General features: G+C 47.9%; 1 protein-coding gene across 2 annotated transcripts in view; it reads right to left on the bottom strand.

Annotated features, from left to right (window-relative positions):
* ZFYVE9 (zinc finger FYVE-type containing 9) overlaps nucleotides 1-18,811 on the bottom strand; it is a 79,446-nt gene extending 60,635 nt beyond the window's left edge. For both annotated transcript variants that reach the window (XM_068140597.1, XM_068140598.1), the window contains exon 1: nucleotides 18,638-18,811. The gene's annotated coding sequence lies outside the window, so the exon portion shown is untranslated. The remainder of the gene's footprint in view (nucleotides 1-18,637) is intronic.
* Between the last annotated feature and the right edge of the window lie 2,672 nt (nucleotides 18,812-21,483).

The raw sequence follows: 21,483 nt of genomic DNA, 5'->3' as shown, positions 1-21,483 counted from the left end.
CCTGCACACCAGCTGAATGAAAGCTTCACTCTCCATTGCTCCTGCCCCTCCAGACCCCTCTCAGGATACAGCACACTGCAGCACCCACAATCTGCATGGACAGGGTATGTCCTGCACACCAACTGAATGAAAGCTTCACTCTCCATTGCTCCTGCCCCTCTCAGGATACAGCACACTGCAGCAGCCACAATCTGCATGGATAGGCTATATCCTGCACACCAACTGAATGAAAGCTTCACTCTCCATTGCTCCTGCCTCTCCTGAACACTGCACTGACTTTTAGACCGCTCTTCACTCCGTGCAAAGCACAGGGCTCCTTCTCCCTCGTGTGTGCCACAGGAAGGGAAGAGCAGGCATTTTAAAGTGGTTGTGACACTGCAGTAGCAGTATCTGTGTCACACACATGAAGATGCCTGCAATGGCAAGCACTTGGGATTAGGCCCCAATTAAACATTTTGACATGGATTGTTCTATTAATAAATTTCACTGGTATTTCAACTATTTATTAAAAGCAGCCTCAGCAAATAAGAATACAACTTTTCAAAAATGCTTTGCCTAAGAACCAGTTCAGGATTAGAAAATCCCAGTAGAACCAGAAAAGTGTTTAATAAACAACACTGAGCACATCAGCAAGAGATGAAATGTAACAAATAGAAACAAGACACAGTTGCTGCTAACCCTCTTCCTGCACCCAAAGCTCGAGAGGACCAGGTATCCTTTGGATTTATCTCCCATAATTCACTGATGTTCCTACTACTCCAAGTCAACCAATCAAAAAAAGTAGAGAGGCTGCTTCTGTGTAGAATCACAGAATCAGCCAGGTTGGAAGAGACCTCCAAGATCATCCAGTCCAACCTATCACGCAGCCCTATCTAATCAACTAGACCATGGCACTAAGTGCCTCATCCAGGCTTTTCTTGAAGATCTCCAGGGACGGGGACTCCACCACCTCCCTGTAATACAACACTGTAGCAGCTCACCAGCTGTGAATGCTGACAAAAGGTAAATATTCCCAATGTTGCACTGCTTTGTCTTTTTTTTCCAGTCAAGTGAAAAGACAGAGATGGACAACACCCAAACAGAATATAGTATAATTACTTCACTAGTATTTGCATCTCTTCCCTTGACTTTTCCCTGTGTCATTTTAAAGCTATTATTTCACTTCTGTCTCCAGCCAAGTTTCCATAAGGAGACATTCACACATGCCAGAGCAGTAGCAAGGCAGTCAAAAGAGCTTCAAAGAAGCATGACAGAAAGTATCACAGTCTAAAGTACCAAGGAGGCAAGGAAAAGTATAGGAGGGTTCTCAACCTTTGTCCTCCAGAGAATAAGATAAAGCAGCCCAACAGAAAAGGGCAGCTGCTTTAGCACAGTTTACAGGAGCAACTCAATTCTGTTTCCTACTCTTTTTACTATTTCAAAGCGAAAGAAATGTATTTCTTTTCCCCTGACACAAGTAAGAATCTTGACAAAAAGCCAGTGCTTCCTCAGCAGGCTGCAGAGGCAGGGCCCTCAGCACCTGAAGACAGGAACCACGCGTCCTGCTTATGTAACTGCCTGGAAGTGTCCATCCCCAGCTCCCTGGAAGAACAAACAGATAGGTTTACACCGCAGTGCTGCCTTCCCTGCAAGTGTTTCCAGAGGAGTACAGCTGGGGACAAAAAGAAGAGAAAATCCTGTCCTGAGATTACTCCTGCACTCACAGATCTCACTTCAAAGTTTAATGTTTTATAATATTATAACTTGAGGAAAGGCTGAGAGACCTGGGGCTTTTTAGTCTGGAGAAGAGAAGACTGAGAGAGGATTTAATAGATGCTTATAAATATCCAAGGGCTGGGTGTCAGGAAGGAAGGGACAGCCTCTGCTCACTTGTGCCCTGGGATAGGACAAGGGGCAATGGATGGAAGCTACAGCACAGGAGGTTCCACTTCAACATGAGGAAGAACTTCTCTATAAGGGTCACAGAGCACTGGAACAGGCTCCCCAGTGGGGTTGTGCAGGCTCCTTCTCTGGAGACTTTCAAACCCTGTCTGGATGTGTTCCTATGTGACCTGTGCTAGATTCTATGGTCCTGCTCTGGCACGGGGGTTGGACCCAAAGATCTCCCATGGTCCCTTCCAACCCTTAACATCCTGTGACAACACTTTATTTCATATAACTTCCAAGTTTGAATCATTGTAAAGCACAGAAATATAAATGCACAGTGCATTAAACATAAACTTAATATGAAAGCAAGCTTTTTTAATTTATGCATCATCAGAGTAACACTAAAAAAAAATCAGTACCTTTAACATCCTGAACTGAAGCTCTTACTCTACATCTGGATACAGAACACCTAGGTTTATGACACGACCTTTTATCTTTCTGTATCAGAGATACAAAGGTTTGACCATCAGAAGTTAATGTTTAACAGACATGAAGAATAAAATTACATAGAGTCATACACTATGTATCTCAGAGTGGGTTAATGCTGTATTCTAATAATTTGTGAGCTTTTCTTCTTTCTGATGTAGGGTAGAAAGGAGAACAAATCCCAAACATACTGCTCATCACTCCAGATGTTCCTTAGATATGGGCAGTAAGGGAAAAACTGACTAGAGTCCCCTAGAATCACTAATTAACTCTTACAACTGCCAAGGAACTGTCCACTCTGGTGAGACCCCACCTGGAGTACTGTGTCCAACCCTGGTGCCCCTATTACAAGGACGATATGGATGTGCTGGAAAGTGTCCAGAGAAGGGTCACGAGGATGATCAGAGGGCTGGAGCTCCTCTCCTATGGAGACAGACTGAGAGAGTTGGGGCTTTTTGGTCTGGAGAAGGCTCCAAGGAGAGAGACCTTACTGTGGCCTTCCAGTGTCTGAAAGGGGCTACAAGAAAGCTGGGGAGGGACTTTTTAGGGTGTCAGGGAGTGATAGGACAGGGGGAATAGAACAAAACTAGAAATGGGTAGATTCAGATTGGATGTTAGGAAGAAGTTCTTCCCCATGAGGGTGGTGAGACACTGGAACAGGTTGCCCAGGGAGGTGGTAGAAGCCTCATCCCTGGAGGTTTTTAAGGCCAGGCTGGATGTGGCTGTGAGCAACCTGACCTAGTGTGAGGTGTTTGCCCATGGCAGGGGGGTTGGAACTAGGTGATCCTTGAGGTCCCTTGGAACCCTGATGATTCTATTGACTATGAAACCCACAGAGGCCTGATACTTGCAAGTGACATGAGCAAAATCTGCACCTCATACTAAAGGCCAGAATTGCCATACAACCAGAATGGGGCCAATGAAAAGCACAATAGGCAAAGAGGGAAACCACCTTGGTACCATTTGCAAGCCCATCAATTCTGAGTTGTAGCCACTGGGGAGAGAAGCTGCTAGAAGAGATGAAATTTATGCACTCAGCTGCTCTTCAGAGAAAGGACAAAACTCTGAGCATCTACAGTCAGGCAGCTACTACAGCTCCCTTTATCGGCACCCTGGGGTACACCCTCTTGCCAGCACCACTCATCTGACAGCCAGGAGACATAATGAGCACTCTAAAACCTTACACATATGCAGTTCTAAGACATTTCATGCCATTTCTCAAATCCTAAATTATCTACAGCTGGATTATCTTGCATCCCTGAAAATAAAGTCAGAGATCTAGGAGCTTGTATCTCACACTCTCTTCAACCTGAAGTTATCTCAAAGGAAGTAATTTCTAATTCCCATTTTGTGTTGATCTTTCTATTCTCATCAAGCCAAAATTCAAGTTTTATACAGACACACATGCAACACCAATACATTAGAGAACACTGTTGTCTGGCCCAATGTAGCAAAGTTCACTCCCTCATTTGTGACCATGATCTAACCACGCTGATGATGCTCACAGTGCATTGCGTCTCAGGTCACCTGTAACTACTAACTCAGCACAACTCAATACATCCGTGGCAGCAGCAACTGCTGCTTGGAAGTATGATCCTGATGGATGCTGAGCTCCCTGCAGCAGTGCTGAGGGGACTAAGTGCTAACCAACAGAAATTCTCAGTAACTGGAAAGCTTTTTTCTGGTCCCAAAGCTCCAGTGGTGCAATCTAACGATCAGGGCATTTACTTAACATTTATGCAAGACTCCAAAAACTTTTTAGATAGAAAACTAAGTGCCCATAATTGTATGTAATAGAGACTTAACACACATACAGACTAAACACGTTAAACAAAAAATAAAACCATTTGGAAAGCATTCCCTTATCAATGAGTCAAAATACAGTTTTCAGAAATCTTATGGAGCTCTATGAACACCAAATCCTACTAAGCTCAGAGGCAAGGTTTCTCAGATAGCCCCAAAGTGAGAACTGTCTGTCACCTCCTTTGTCCACTGAGAAGGTGGTTGGTTCTGATGAGCCATGAATCCCTACATCTATTCTCTACCTCTCCTTCTTCTTCTCATCTTCCCCTGGATGTGTTTAAAGGTCATTTGGATGTGATGCTTGGGGATATGGTTTAGGGGTGAATTTTGTAGAGTAGGGTTCTGGGTTGGACTTGGTGATCCTGAGGGTCTTTTCCAACCTGAATGTTTCTGTGATTCTTAGATTGCAGTATGCTCTCATGCTCTGTTTTCTTCATCTGTTAGTCTTCTTTTGCCCTCTCAAACATATTCCTTCCTCTTTTACCTCCTCCTGCATCCATTTTTTTTTCTTCACAGTATCACAGTATAGCCAAGGTTGGAAGAGACCTCGAGGCTCATCGAGTCCAACCTGTCACCACAGACCCATGACTAGACCATGGCACCAAGTGCCACGTCCAATCCCCTCTTGAACGCCTCCAGGGATGGTGACTCCACCACCTCCCTGGGCAGCACATTCCAATGACCAATGACTCTCTTGGTGAAGAACTTTCTCCTCACCTCGAGCCTAAACTTCCCCTGGCACAGCTTGAGACTGTCCCCCCTTCTTCCTACTCATGCTTTCTTCCTTCTCTGACCAAAAGGGAAAAAAAAAGAAAAAGAGAGAAGCCACATATTTCAACATCACTGTTCTCAGACCCACTGGTACAAACCTGTGTAAACAACCTTATTAACCATGCAGTATTATTCCTCACTTCTGGGAATGGTGGGAAGAAAACCAATAGCAAATCCACTTTGCGAACATCAATGAAAGCCTCAAGACAAATCAGGAAAAAATGTGGCTGAAGTAACAGCCAAATGATAAGACATCATTGCAACTATCCACCTGCCTTCTGCCTATCCCAGTCAGTATTTACTGTCATCATGGCTCCTTCACAAATTTATTTAAACACTCACCTTTCAGACTGAAATATCACCTCTGGCACGTACACACACCAGGCATTCATCATTCAGGACAAGCACAGCTACAAGCTTTTCTCTCAAGTATCTATGTATTTGAAACCTCACAGAATCATAGAATGTCAGGGGCTGGAAGGGACCTTGAAAGCTCATCCAGTCCAACCCCCCTGCCAGAGCAGGAGCACCTAGAGCAGGTCACACAGGAAGGTATCCAGGAAGGTTTTGAATGCATCCAGAGAGGCAGACTCTACAGCCCCCCTGGGCAGCCTGTTCCACTGTTCTGTCACCCTCACAGGGAAAAAATTTTTCCTCCTGTTTCCATGGAACTTCCTCTGCCTCAGCTTCCACCATTGCCCCTTGTGCTGTCATTGGGCATCACCCAGCAGAGCCTGGCTCCATCCTCTTGGCACTCACCCTGCACATCTTTATCAACATGAATGAGTTCACTCCTCAGACTCCTTTTCTTCAAGCTACAGAGCCCTCAGCTCCCTCAGTCTCTCCTAAGAAAGACATTCCACTCCCTTAATCATCTTTGTGGATCGGCACTGGACTCTCTCAAGCAGCTCCCTGAGGTCCTTCCTGAACTGAGGGACCCAGAACTGGATACAGAACTCCATGTGTGGCCTCACCAGGGCAGAGTAGAGGGGGAGGAGAACCATTCTAACCTACTAACCAAAGCCCATCTAATCCACCTCAGAATGGCATTGGTCTTCTTGGCCACAAGAGCACCTCTAATGAAAACAAGTTTTACTAAGTACATAAGAGCCACTATTTCTGCATTTCCTCAAAGCAGAAGGAGGTACAAGTGCATCTACAAGCCATCTGTACAGAAATGAAGGCTTAATGCAAAAAAAAACAGGGGGGGGAAAGGGATAAAACATAACCACAAACCCCCACATTCATTCTACCATACTATGAAGGGGAAAAAAACCCAAACAAACCTATAGCAAATTCCAGCTCTATGTTAAAGTGCTCTTTACAGGTGACTTTTTAATTACAACTAAGGTAAATACAATAAAGAGACCCAAAAGTGCACAGACTGATGCTTAAAGGCAAGGAATGACCTCTTACAACTTTCACTTATAAAAGAAACAAGAAAGAACTCTGAAAGGCCTTACTCAGCCCTCCTCATTCATACACAAACACAGGATGTACACAACCTGATGTTTCAGTGAAGAGCCTGTTTCAACACATATACTGCTTAAAGCAATCTGTTCAGAGTACCACCTAAGTGGTAAGCTTTGCACTCCTTGCACGTTCACCAAAGAAGAGATCATTAAAACACTCATTTTGAATCACCCAATATAGCACTCCCAATGTAACTCTGTACCATGATGACAACCAAGATGCTAAACTGTCAAACCAGCCAGCAAACAGCAGCTGCATGGTGAAGTATAAACCCCCAAAAGGTATAAACCAGATCTCCGTGCTTTCCTCTACAAAATATGACATGCAAGGTATTTCTAACTTGGGTAAACCCTGACAAGGAGGTTGAGAGGGACCTGGGAGAGATGGTTGACAGCAGCTGAACATGAGCCAGCAGTGTGCCCAGGGGGCACAGAAGGCCAATGGCATCTTGGCCTGGATCAGACCTTGAGTACTGTGTCCAGTTCTGGGCCCCTCAGTTTAAGAAGGACATCAAGACACTTGAAGAGAGGCTGATGGAGCTGGGATTGTTTAGCCTGGAGGAGGCTCAGGGGAGACCTTATTGCTCTCTACAACTACCTGAAGGGAGGTTGTAGCCAGGAGGGAGTTGGTCTCTTCTCTCAGGCAACCAGCACCAGAATCAGAGGACACAGTCTCAGGCTGCACCAGGGAAAGTTTAGGCTCGAGGTGAGGAGAAAGTTCTTCACTGAGAGAGTCACTGGTCATTGGAATGTGTTGCCCAGGGAGGTGGAGTCACCATCCCTGGAGGGGTTCAAGAGAGGATTGGATCACAGTATCACAGTATCACAGTATCACTTAGGTTGGAAAGGACCTCGGGGATCATCGAGTCCAACCTATCAACACAGACCCCATGACTAGACCATGGCACCAAGTGCCACGTCCAATCTCCCCTTGAACGCCTCCAGGGTCAATGACTCAACCACCTCCCTGGGCAACCGGTTCCAATGCTGAATGAATGTGGCACCTGGTGCCATGGTCTAGTCATGAAGTCTGTGGTGACAGGTTGGACTTGATGATCTTTGAGGTCTCTTCCAACCTTGGTGATACTGTGATATTGTGTGATACTAGGGATGGAATTGTGCCCTGTGCTCAGCACTGCTGAGGCCTCACCTTGAGCACTGTGTGCAGCTCTGGGCCCCTCACTTCAGGAAGGATATTGAGGTGCTGGAGCAGGTCCAGAGGAGAGCAACTAGACTGCTGAGGGGGCTGGAGGGAAAGCTTGATGAGGAGAAGCTGAGGGAGCTGGAGGGAAAGCCTGATGAGGAGAAGCTGAGGGAGCTGGGGGTGTTCAGCCTGGAGGAGAAGAAGAGACTCAGAGGTCTCTTCCAGCCTCAATAATTCTGTGATTTCTACAGTACTGCAGAACAAGCCATTGAAAAAGACTGCCAGATAAATGAAAAATAAAAAAAAGCAAAGAGGGAACTTTCATATTAAATGTTCACTTATCTGCATTTCACTGCTGATAGAGAGTTTTTTCAAAATCACATTGACATGACTGGCTTGCTGGCTATATTTGAACCATGTAACATGTGTCTCCTCCACTCTTCAAAGAAAACTCAGTACTCCCGGTCTCCCTAAGACAAGTAAGAAGAGGAGCTATGTACTGCTAAGTGTTCAGTTGCTCTCACTCTTCAAGTGTTGCACCTTTAACCTGACCTGCTACAGAAACAAAGATTATAAGATCAAAAGGTTTACTCACTATTCTTTATGCTCATCTTTTCAAGAACATATGCATTCATGAAAATTAGGATCTGCAGAGTAAAACCAAATCCCCATGACTGTCCTCTGAGGTAAAAGCAAGCTGCTTGTATGTGCACTTGCAGCCCAGAAAGCAAATCACATCCTGGGCTGCATCAAGAGAAGCATAGCCAGCAGGTCGAGGGAGGTGATTTTTCCCCTCTACTCCACTCTGGTGAGACCCCACCTGGAGTACTGTGTCCAGTTCTGGAGCCCCTATTACAGGAAGGATCTGGATGTGCTGGAACATGTCCAGAGAAGGGCCACGAGTATGATCAGAGGGCTGGAGCACCTCTCCTATGGAGACAGGCTGAGAGAGTTGTGGCTTTTTGGTCTGGAGAAGGCTCCAAGGCCTTCCAGTGTCTGAAGGGGGGCTACAAGAAAGCTGGGGAGGGACTATTTAGGGTGTCAAGCAGTGATAGGACTAGGGGGAATGGAACACAAAAAAAAAAAAATAGAAATGGGTAGATTCAGATTGGTTGTTAGGAAGAAGTCTTCCCCATGAGGGTGGTGAGACACTGGAACAGGTTGCCCAGGGAGGTGGTAGAAGCCTCATCCCTGGAGGTTTTTAAGGCCAGGCTGGATGTGGCTGTGAGCAACCTGACGTAGTGTGAGGTGTCCCTGCCCATGCAGGGGGGTTGGAACTAGATGATCCTTGAGGTCCCTTCCAATGCTATGATTCTATGTATGTTTGGCAGCAACATGCTGGGCAGTCGATAAACACACAGCTCTAGAAAAAAACGAACAGAATCATGGTGTTATGTGAGAAAGGTGGGATTGCTGCAGGGTGGGGAGGGAGAGGTACTCTGGGACAAAAAGGATTTAAATTTACAGAAAATCAAGCTTCTTTCATTCTACTGGTGGTAGAACAGCATGCTTGCCAATCAAGTATCTCAAAGGACTTGGGCGCATATAATATCAGATTGAGTTCACACTATAAAACTCACTCTCTAGTTCAAAACAAAACAGTTTGCTCCATCTCCAGACCTTGTAAGCATTTCCCTGCTACTATGCAAAACTTTTCACAAATTCTAAAGAAGCATGTGTGGAAAGTAAGTCCTAAGCATCAGAAATCAATTTGGATTTAGACTCCCACTGCTTCAAGCTAGAGCAATAGGAGCTCCTCTCCCAGCAGAACAGCAGGCTGTACAGACCCTGTCCCAGAGCCACTCAGCTCTTTTGAGCACAGGCTTAATCAAGCCCAGTTCTCAGTCCTGTCTTGCATGACTTCAAGCATGTCCCAAAAAACACAAGCAAGCATTATCCCTATTCAACACTCAGTGGAAGTGACACACAGAGAGATCCAGGATGCTCTTCTCTTTCATAGCTTATCCCCCTTCTGTGATAGATTACTGAGCCACACTTGCCCTTCCTCCTCGGCAACACCTGCAGGGAAAGCAAAAGTGCTCTCTCTTTGGATACTGTCCTTCCCAATTTGGTGTAGTAACAAAATTCATTTGATTGTGTTTAAACTGATATGCAAAGCTCAGGGCTGCAGAACTTGAAGCAGGAATACAAATTTAATTCTGTCAGGCACCTTCAGCAGATGACTGGGGCAAGGTTTACCCAAAGTCACCCCCACACAAATCACCAAAGTCTACCTCAGAGACACTGTGTGTGTGGCACACCCAAGATCAGAATGAGATCTGAGCACAACACAGACCAGAATCTCTATCACTAGACTCACAGAATGGCCCAGGCTGGAAGGGACCTCCAGAGGTCATCCAGCCTGACCTCCCTGCAGTCAGCAGGGACATCCCCAACTAGATCAGGCTGCCCAGGCCCTCATCAAGTCTTACTTTGAATATCTCCAGGCAAGGGGCCTCAACCACCTCCCTGCACAACCTGTTCCAGTGTTCCACCACCCTCATAGTGAAGAACTTGCTCCTAACATCCAACCTAAATCTGTTCTTCTCTAGTTTGAAACTGGGCCCCATATTTTATTGCTAATGACACCATTCTTAAACCTTCTCCTTAAAATCCAACAATTCTGAAAAAAAGAGAGAGAAAATGAAATGGGGAAAAAAAAAAAAAATAAAGCTGTTGAAGAAGCAAAGGAAAGAGATGAGAGAACAGCTTCACTGCCCGGGCTAAAAGAAAGGCAAGCAAAGAACAGCAAACAATGACTAAGAAACAAGAGACCTCAATCTGCATTGTTTCTCCTCTCGTATCTCCCAAACTTCCAATAATCTGACTGGCCAACAATCAAGCAGTACATCTTACGTATATTCACATGATTTGCCAACTCCTCTTGAGTTTATCATAGAATCACAGAACTGTCAGGGCTGGAAGGGACCTCAAGGACCAGCCAGTTCCAACACCCCTGCCATGGGCAGGGGCACCTCACACTAGAGCAGGTTGCCCAGAGCCACATCCAGCCTGGCATGAAAATCTTCCAGGGATGAGGCTTCTACCACCTCCCTGGGCAACCTGTTGCAGTGTCTCACCACCCTCATGGGGAAGGACTTCTTCCTAATATCTAATTTAAACCTCCCCTCCTCGTGATTGGATCCAGTCCTATCATTACCTCACATCCTAAAGAGTCTCTCACCAGCTTTTGTAGGCTCCCTTCAGACACTGGAAGGCCACAATAAGGTGTCCTCAGAGCCTTCTCCAGACTGAACAACCCAAAATCTCTCAGGCTGTCCTCATAGGAGAGGAGCTCCAGCCCCTTGTGGCCCTTCTCTGGGCACATTCCAGCACACCCAGATCATTCCTCTAATAGGAGCTCCAGAACTGGACACAGTACTCCAGGTGGGGTCTCACCAGAGCAGTGTAGAGGGGGAGCATCACCTCTCTTCACCTGCTGGCCACACTTCTCTTGATGCAACCCAGAATACAGTTGGCTCTCTGGGCCAACCATAAATATTTATAACAGTACATGCACCAGAAATCCACAGTTTCAGATGGCTCTGCCTTGATTTCAGTCATCCTGCCTCAATCCAGATCGCGCTCAGGAGTGCAAGCAGGTAAGTCAACACGTACACCGAGTTCAAAGCAGAGTTTTGACACTACAAAACTGCATCTGGAGACAGCAAAGCTCCTCTAACAGGCAGTGTCACTCACAGATAAAGAAGCTATTATGTGGTTTAGAAAGCTCTTTGATCTGCTTCTTACACTGAACATTACCCACTCCTTTCAAGTTCATCATGTTGCTTTTTTCAGAGGGATGTACCAGTGGATGTTCCTCTGCTGATCAGCTTCTGCAAATTCTGCCCTGTGTTTCACCTGCAGTACTTGCCCAGATACAATTTCAAACTCAAATATGGGTGTTGTACTGGGAGCAGGCTGGGCTCCATTATTTATAAACAGAGACACTGGTAGATCACAGAGGTAATCCAAACCTTGCTGCCTATTGCAGCAATTTTACAAATGGGAAGAATCCAGAAGGCTGATGAGTATTACTGGGCTGCTACAGCACCTCTGTCATTGACAGAGCTCACGTGGATCTCTGACAGAAGCATGGCCTGATTTCAGACTAGCACCTGATAGGAAATGAGCTCTGATGCTTTGTACACTGGGAAGAAGGAGGACAGGTTCCTCCCTGCTCCCACTTCACTAACATAGAAAGAGGCACTCAAGACATACACTAAATATTTGCCTCTTCAAGAGGGCCCATAATGGCTCTTTGGTAAAACTGAAGTATAAGAAGTCAGTAAGACTCAAAATTAAACATGATGAGCGAGAATTTAGTAGACAGAATTTCTGCTCTAACTCTTAACAGGCAAAGACTCCAGCATTTCTGATCATGCCTAAATGCCTCTAACAGAAAATTGCTGGGAGCGGTCCTAAAATAAGCACCAAACCGAAATGCACCACACAGAAGTATTTTTATACACAGATAGCATCAGGAAAAAAAAAACCAAACACCACAGTTGTGGCTGTGTACATTAGGCTTTAGTGCTTTCTTCAGCTACTGTGGCACTGTGAACAACAGCTCAGCCCCATGGTATGAAGTTTAACAAGGCCAAGTGCAGCGTCCTACACTTTGGCCACGACTCCCCCATGCAGTGCCGCTGGCTGGGGAATGAGTGGCTGGAGAGCAGCCTGGCTGAGAGGGACTTGAGAGTGCTGGGTGACAGGCGCTGAACATGAGCCAGCAGTGTGCCCAGGGGGCACAGAAAGCCAATGGCATCATGAATGGTGTGGCCAGCAGGACAAGGGATGGAATTCTGCCCCTGTGCTTGGCTCTGGTGAGGCCTCATCTCAAGCACTGTTTTTGAGGTGCTGGAGCAGGTCCAGAGGAGAGTGACCAGACTGGGGAAGGGATTGGAGGGAAAGTCTGATGACAAAAGGGAGCTGGGGGTGTTCAGCCTGGAGGAGACTCGGGGGGACCTTTTCACACTCTACAACTACCTGAAGGGAAGCTGTAGTCAGGTGGGGGTCAGGCTCTTCTCCCAGGAAACTTGTGACAAGTTGAGACGGCATGGTATGAAGCTGTGCCAGGGGAGGTTTAGGTTGGGTGTTAGGAAGCACTTCCTCATGGAAAGGGGAATCAGACACTGGAATGGACTGCCCAGGGAGGTAGAGTCACTGTCCCTGCAGGTGTTTAAGGAAAGACTGGATGTGGCATGGTTTAGTTGATGTGGTGGTGTTGGGTCATAGGCTCTACTTGGTGATCTCAAGAGTTCTATTCCAGCCTCCATAATGCCATGGCTCTGTTGATTCCAGTCAGGCCAAAACCCAGGGAGATACCAGTGAGACATATTACTGCATTACTTCACATACAAAGTCATAGCCTAAACCAGGGTTCAGCATCACTATCTGAAGTATCTAGCAGTAGATGCCTCAAGCTTCCCCTATAAAGCTTTCCACTCAAACCAGTAACAGAAATCAAATCAAATGGTTTTAAAAAACATGATTAACTGACAATACCATTTCCAATTCTCAAGTCCTACTCAACTTCATTATGTCACCAACCCCTTTTGAAGACTCATCAAGCCCTCTCATTGACATTAAAAAGGAGGGAAGTACAGAAAACAGAAACACAGTACATATTACCAGCACCTAACACAGCTCTTGTAGGAAAACCCAGACAGTCCTAGCAGAGCACAGGAGAGCTTCTGGACCCTGAGAGCATTCCTTTCAACAACTGATACTACAGTAACCCCACTGACTGATAAGGTGGGCTTGTAGTTTCAGTTGCCATCAAAATATCAGAGAGAGAAGCAATGTTAACACACATAGAAAACACAACAAAGATATCTGTACACTCTGTACACAACATTGAGGCAGAATGTAGAGGGTACAGCCTTGCATTAGCAGCAAATAAGTCAACATGAAGGTTAGCAACTGCTGCTCAAGAACACAGAAACAAATGCAAAACCAGTTCAAGCAGAAATCCAGCACTGAAGACTGTTTTCATTTGCCCAACATACAGTGGACACTGGGGGTAGAACATATGAGTAGTTTCCTATACGGACACCAAAACTTCCAAACATGGTATAGGGTCCACCTGACACAAACTGACACTTCCAAACTACCAAATTTGAAACAGAAGCAAATGTTTCAGTTTCTTCAGGCTCCCTCCTCACTGGCCTTCACAACTAAGACAATTACTGCCTTGGTCTATCCTTGAAGCTATCACAGAAGCCATCCAGAGAGTTCTGTGCTGTCTAAAATACAGTAATTCTACAGACCATGACCCCACATCTGTTTTTCACATAGTTTATCACTTTTTTGTTTGTTTGTTTTCTGTGGTTTTGACTCTAACAGAGCTATCTGTGCAAAATTCAGCTGACTGGGCTTGAAGTCAGCTCCCACTGGAGCAGGTCTGGATGAAAGAATACAGAAGAATCCATTTTCCCAGTGTTACCGGCCACAACTTCCTGGCCACGCACTGGTTGTCTTTAACCTATGTTTTTAAATTAATTAGATTTCTCTAGTAATGACCTTTCAAATAGTGTAAGTGACCCTTTATGGATTTCCTCTACCATTTGCCTTCAGCCTTTTTGATGCTGATGTATGGGTTGGAGGGAAGGCTCTTATTTGCGTCAGTGCAATCCCAAGCACCGATATAGGCTGGGCAGGGACTGGCTTGAGAGCAGCCCTGAAGAAAAGGACTTGGGGGTTCTGGGGGATGAGAGGTTCAACATGAGCCAGCAGTGTGCACTTACAGCCCAGAAAGCCAACCACATCCTGGGCTGCATCAAGAGAAGTGTGGCCAGCAGGTCAAGGGAGGTGATTCTCCCCCTCTATTCCACTCTGGTGAAACTGAGGGGCAGTTCTGGAGCCCCTATTACAAGAAGGATCTGGATGTGCTGGAAGGTGTCCAGAGAAAGGACACAAGGATGATCAGAGGGCTGGAGCTCCTTTCCTATGAGGACAGACTGAGAGATAGAGTTGGGGTTGTTCATTCTGGAGAAGAGAAGGCTCCAAGGAGACCGTATTGTGGCCTTCCAGCATCTGAAAGGGGCCTACAGGAAAGCTGGTGAAGGACTTTTTAGAGTGCCAAATAGTGATAGGGCTAGGGGGAATAGAGCAAAACTAGAAATGGACGGATCCAGATTGAATGTCAGGAAGAAATTCTTCACCATCAGGGTGGTGAGACATTGAAACAGATTACCCAGGGAGGTGGTGGAAGCCTCATCCCTGGAGGTTTTGAAGGCCAGGCTGGATGCGGTTCTGAGCAACCTGATCTAGTGTGAGGTGTCCCTGCCCATGGGATGATCCTTGAGGTCCTTTCCAACCCTAACAAATCTATGATTTCTGACAGTATTACACATTTCTACCTATAACTTCTAGCAATACAACAGCAATATAATTACTGTTGCAATATTCTACACAGAGATTGCCCATTGGAATGGGCTGCCTGGGGAGGTGGTGGAGTCGCCATCATCGGAGGTGTTTAGGAGGAGACTTGATGGGGTGCTTGGTGCCATGGGTTAGTTGATTAGGTGGTGTTGGATGATAGGTTGGACACGATGATCTCGAAGGTCTCTTCCAACCTGGTCTATTCTATTCTATTCTTAAACAATACTGGAAAATTCACTGAAAGAACACATATAAAATGTGCCTTGAAAGTATTGTTCCTATTCCATGTGTCTGCTTTGGCAGTCTGAATAGCAGCACTCCTAAATACCCCAAACTCTGCATGTGTACACTACAGAAGGGAGAAAAATACCATAAAGCATGTTCAGGAAACAAAATACCTGTCAAGAATAAAAGCAGTTTTCCACTGATCACAACGAGAGGTCCTGGCATCTGCAATGCTTTGTAATTTTCTCTAGAAAGCAACATTTAAAGGAAATGCAGAGTTCAGTAACAGTTTAATAGCCTAGGCATAACACTCACGCTCATTCCTGCCCACAAACGCTAGCCAAGGATTGCTTGCTCTCGTGAAGATTGAACTGGGCACCTTAAAACCTACAAACGTTCAATGTCTAAAATGAATCTTCACAGGTGAGTTAAAGAAGATTGTGTCACGCTTTAGTTCCAATTAAGTGAAACCCAGCCAACCAAACAGTAAGTAGGAAAGTACTTTGTCTGCAAAACCAGAACCATTTATATATATACAAAATAGATAATGATGATTGTTTCTATAAACCCCATACATTTTTATGTCCTACCCTAATGGTAATTTACTTTCACCACACTGATGCTTCCAGCTGTGCTGCTGTTTTGATAACTATGCAGCACGTTTTGCTCTGGTCAGCTATCAAATGAGTTTGCATGAGTATGTATCCTGAATTCTAATTTAAGCAGAAAGTACTATATCAATGAAAGACCTCTGAAATAGCCTTTACAATTTCCCACCCACACCTATTTGTGGATGGAATTTTCCCAGTGTTGCGAGATGCAGCAAACACAGAACTAAAAGCTGTTTCTATCCCCTGTAACTCAACACCTTTGAGTTACTCAGGGCCCTTCGCTTTTGATGGTGTATTTCTCACCAAGGCAAAAAGCTTTGTAAACTTACAGCATCCTCACACAGACCCATTTCTCAAGTGCTCACAAAGATACCAAGAGGAAAAGCTGAGCATGTTAGCTCCCATTTCTACTCATTTCAAGGTTTGAGTCTCACAAAGAATCACAAACAGAGCTCTAAACCAGGCCACCCTTCAACTGCTTTAGTGGCTTTAATCTCAATCACATTTGAAAAAAACCAAGCTACTGTTTGTTTATACACTTTATACCTTTATACACTTTCCAAGGAGTCTATGAATATACTGGTGTCTTCCAACAGTGTTCTGGGGAAAAATAAAACCTCTGATTCATCAACACACAGAATAACTGCACTGAAATGATCGTTCCTCCTCTGATTCTCTGTCAAGAAACTCGCTTTTATTTGGAGACTCCCAGCTTAATGCATCAAGAAGATTCCTCTGACCCACAAAACAACGCACACACAACTGTTTCTTTTTGAAAGAACAGCTTCACTCTAATCCTTTCACAAAATGATTCCAGATCATTTTTTTACAGGCAGCCTGTGAACCCCAAAACTTGCAAGCTATTTTCTGCTAACGCTGGCACAGCCAGCGGGACAGGCAACAACAGATATTAAAAGCTTAGCATTCTTCAGCCACAAGTTTTAATACTGCATCTTTGTTCAGTCTCTACCTTTGTTCCCTCAGACAATCACAGCCAGACTTTATGCCAAACTAAAAAAAAACCCCACTGTATTTCATCTGAGTCTTAGCCTCAGGCCTCAGATCCTGAAACGTGTGTTTGAAAGTATTTAATCCTCAGCCTAATAACTGACTCAAAGCTAACATCCAAAAATAACACCCAGTATCAGGACTCAGCACTGCAGCTTTGGGGTGTTTTTTCTTTACACTGGAGAAGGCATCATAAAGCAATGGACAATGAGAGAATCAATCACAACGTGTCACAACATGGCAACTTGTTAGGTGCAGAAGAGGGCTTGAACTAAAAGGAAGCTCGTTTGAGGTTTTAGGCCCTTGTTGGGCTTCCATTTCAGATCCCCCATTGTGTGTCCCTTGGGTCAAGGAGCCTGTTCCCATTTTTGCTCGGACTAGATGACCACTGGAGGTCCCTTCCAACCCAGATCATTCTATGATTCCATGATTTTCTATCTCATGCCATAACTTTATCGTTAAAAAGTGCACTACTGGGTTCAGGCAGCAACAAAGGATTTTGATGCTGTTTCAAGTCGCTGAAGGTGTATCTCAAATCTGGATTAGCTCCACGCTATCAAAAATTATATGGTAATAAAACTTAATGACAACGTTTTAAAGCATTGCCTAGTCAGTAAAATGCTGCCTAAAGAAAATAAAAGCTTTATTCCACTGGAGTATCTTTTCTTTCTTTTACTGTTTTACTTGTTTATACAGGGGGCCTTCCAGGTTAGCATTCATCTTCTTAGACCAAAACACTGAGGGCAGTGCTCTTCAGAAATTCTAATCTAATACACCCCATACTTAATATAAAGACTGCCAGAATCCAGTCAACTTCTCATATTTGAACTGAATGAAAACGTGAGTGAAAAAAAATTAAACCCTCTGAAAAACCTCTGTCACAAAATAATCAGGAATATCTTGTCTATAAATAAACAAGAGAGCATGAAAACATCAAGTCTATCCATTCCCATCTGCTACTTGTTTGTCAGTCTGCTTAAGAAGATAAAAACAGTTCTTCAGCCACCCTCCATCGCACACACCTATTTAACCGTAACATCCACCAGCAAGTAACCAACCCACCTCTGCACAAAGTCTGACACGCCACGAGTGCCAGTTATTCTTAGAGTGAGACATGACCACAGCTCCACGTAATTAGCGATGTTATAAAACGCATCCCGCCCGCTGACCCATCCCCCTCCACCACTACCACCATTGCAGGAGTGACTTATTACACATCGCGATGAGCAAGGCACATTCCCTGCCCGGGGAGAGCGGAGATCAGGCCATAAAAAGGGCACGGGATGCAAACAGGGATCCTCCCCTCTCCGGGCTGGGAGCCGAGGCTGCCCGCTGGCTACCGTGCGCGGCCCGGGGGCGCCGGCCGGCCCGGGAAACAGCCTCGTCTTGCCCCGCGCCGCAAGCCCGGAGTCCCGGGGGGGGCGGGAGCAGTACCGATGAAGGGCAGCAAGCGCTCTCTCCCCTTCTCCAGAATCGCCGGCGCGGGGTGAAAGGTGCCCCGGCCGAACTGGGCGAGGGGTGACCCAATCCAGGCATGCGGGGGATACAGGAGCATGGCGGGGAGGGGGCTCGCAGGACCAGCGTCGCAGCCAGTGAGGGCTGAGGGGCGATCGCTGCCTTCCCCCTCGGCGGCGAGGCGCCTCTCCCCGCGGTGGCGTGCGGGGGACAAGGGCGGCGAGGTGAGGGGGCACCCGAAGTCCCCAGGCCCTGGGCTAGGGCGGTGTCGGCGACACGGCGGCTCCGCAGAAGCATCGGAGCCCTTCTCGCTCGCCTGCGGGGCCTCGCTCCGGGCGGCCGGGGCCTGGGGAGCGGGATACCCCGGCCTCCCGGGCCTGGGGGCGGAGGGCTGGGCGCCGCTCACTCACCTCGGGAGGTAGCAAGCACCGCTGGGTCTGCATGGCGAGGAGGGTCTCCCGGGGCCGCGCTCCGCCGCCACCTCCGCCGCTCGGTCCCGGGCGGGCCCCGCAGACCCCGCGAGCGCTGGAGAGGCCGGCGTCCGTCCTCACCGCCTGCCAGCCGGGCTCGCTCGCTGGCTCCGCGGCCAAGGCCGCCGCAGCTACCGGCAGCCAGCGCCCCCTGGCCGGCCCCAGAGGCAGCGCACGGCACTGCGGCACCGCCGGGGAGGCAGTGCGGAGCCTGCCGCACCCCCGCCCCGCGGCGCGGGGGGCCGGGCAGGCCGCGCTGACACCTCCGGCCCGGCCGCCTACCACCGCCGTCACGGGCGGAGAGCGGGAGGAGTCATCCGGCGCACGGGGACGCACCGTGGCGCCGCGGACGGAGCTTGGCCGCACGTACGGAGTTCGGACGCACGCACAGCTCCCTCCGCGGGGTCCCGCCAAGCCTGTGGGCCGCGGGTCAGCCAGCGAGCCCGAGCGGCCCCGCAGCTAGAGCCTCCGGCCCACACACACACGCGGAGGGCGGTACCGGGGGTGCACCGCAGACCAGCCGCAGGCATAGGGACTGCGTGAGGCGCGGCTGTGCCGCTGTCCGCGCCGCAGGGAGGCACCCATCGATCCCTGCCCGGGCACTGCGCGGCGCACCGGTGTGCCCTCGGGCGAGAGAAGTAGCCCCAGCCGGTGGCAGCTGCACCTACGCGCTGTAGGGAGAAGGATTCGCATCTAAGAGCTGTTCGTATTTTATTTCGCCGTTTCCTGTTGAGTACCTTCAAAATTAGAGAGGGACACCCTGTCCTGTGGGACACCCACAGCCGCCCATGCACGGCCGTTCTGAGGGGTGCCTGCGTGCGCAGGCACCATCAAAGACACTACAACTCCTCGGTAAAACCGGATACCAAAACAAGCAGAAACCCCACACTCTTCCCTCCGAGAAACAGCCTCAGAGCTGCAATGGCAAACGGACAGGTTGTGCCAAACCATAACTATGCGCCCGTAGTCTCACTGATTCTCTCCTTAAGAGGAGGCGGCCAGGGCAGCGCCCATGCCGGGAGAGGGACTCTTTTCCCAGCCTGTCTGCAGGCACTCGCGAGCTCGAGGAAGCGTCAGTTGCCCGCCTGGGACCTGCTGCGGTGCTGCCGTTCCGACGGAGCCAGGACTGGGAAGAGGGGTGCTGCCTACGGCCACGGCGCGCACAGGCGCCCTCTGCCGGGTGGGGGGCACCATCCCGCACCAGCGCTTCAAGTCACTCACTTCTCTCAAGCCACTCGCCGGTCCCTCAAGCCACTCACCAAACCCTCATGCCCCTCACCAATGTCTTACAGCCCTCGCCAACACCTCACGCCCCTCCAACATGTCCCCTTGCCTGCTGCCTCACCCATGCCTTGTAAACGCTTATCACGTCCCCACTTGCCTCAGGAGCTCCTATCTCCTCAGGAGCCCCAGCCTCAGCTCCCCTCAGAAGCAGCTTGCCTTGCACCAGGAGAAGCAGAGGAGAGCCACTGTCCCCTCAACTTTAAGCAGCACTCTGCCCTTCTCCCAGCCATGGAGCATCATGTCGCCCCTAGGAGAGCGCCAAAGGCAAGTGTGGTGGCTGCTGATGCAGTTGTATTGCCATTCCCAACTCTTTGCCCTCACAGGATATGGCTTTGCAGCAAACTGGCTTTCTCAGTTAACTTCCTGGTGGTCAATGGAGTTAAATCCAGATGGTGTTCCAAGCAGTGTTCCTCATGGCTCAGTGTTGGGACCACTTCTGTTTAACATCTTGATTTATGACCTTGACAAAGACACAGAGTGTGTCAGCAGTAAGTGTGCAGATGACACCAGGTTAGGTGGTAGTGTTGATCTGCACCAGGGTAGGGAAGCTCTACAGAAGGACTTGGATAGATTGGATCCATGGCCAATATTAACAAGATGAGCTTCAGCAAGGCTAAGTGCCAGGTGCTGCACTTGGGTCACAACAGCCCCAAGCAATGCTACAGGCTTGGGGCAGTGTGGCTGGAAAGCTTCCTGGCAGAAAGGGACCTGGGGATTCTAATGGACAAGCAGCTGAATAGGAGCCAGCAGTGTGCCCAGGTAGCCAAGAAAGCCAATGGCATCCTGGCTGGGATTAGAAATGCTGTGTCCAGCACGAGCAGGGAGGTGACTATCCCCTTGTACTCAGCTCTGGGGAGGCCACACCTCAAGGATTGTGTCCAGTTTTGGGCACCTCAATCCAAGAGAGAGAGATGTGGCGGTGCTGGAGCCAGTGCAGAGGAGGGGAAAGAAACTGGGGAAAGGCCTGGAGAATAAATCTTGTGAAGAGCAACTGAAGGAGCTGGGGCTGCTTACTTTGGAGAAGTGGCTGTCTACAACTACCTGAAAGGACCTTCTAGAGAGGCTGGTACTGGTCTCTTCTAACAGGTCATTAGTGACAGAACAAGAGGGAATGGCCTCAAGCTGTGACTGGGGAGGTTCAGATTGGACATTAGGAAGAATTTTTTCCCATCAAGACTGGTCAGGCATTGAAATGTGCTGCCCAGGGAGGTGGTGGAGTCACCGAGTCTGGATGAGTTTAAAGGTGGTTTGGATGTGGTGCTTGGGGATCTGGTTTAGTGGTGAACCTTGTAGAGTAGGGTTCTGAGTTTGACTCAGACTGAGTTTGACTCCTGAGGTTCTTTTCCAACCTGAATGTTTCTGTGATTCTTATGTGTGGCAGTGAATGCAGTATGATGAGCCCTGGTGATCAAATGGAGGCTTTCTTGCCAAGAGCATCAGCTCATCCTGCTTCCAATGAAAGGGAAGCACTTGATGTTTATTCATTGATTCTGGTAGAACTA

Source organism: Melanerpes formicivorus, unplaced genomic scaffold (genome assembly GCF_026170545.1).
Source record: "Melanerpes formicivorus ecotype bairdi unplaced genomic scaffold, bMelFor1.0.p_v2 SCAF_7, whole genome shotgun sequence".
Lineage (NCBI taxonomy): Eukaryota > Metazoa > Chordata > Aves > Piciformes > Picidae > Melanerpes > Melanerpes formicivorus.
This window is presented reverse-complemented; position numbering and strand designations above follow the sequence as displayed.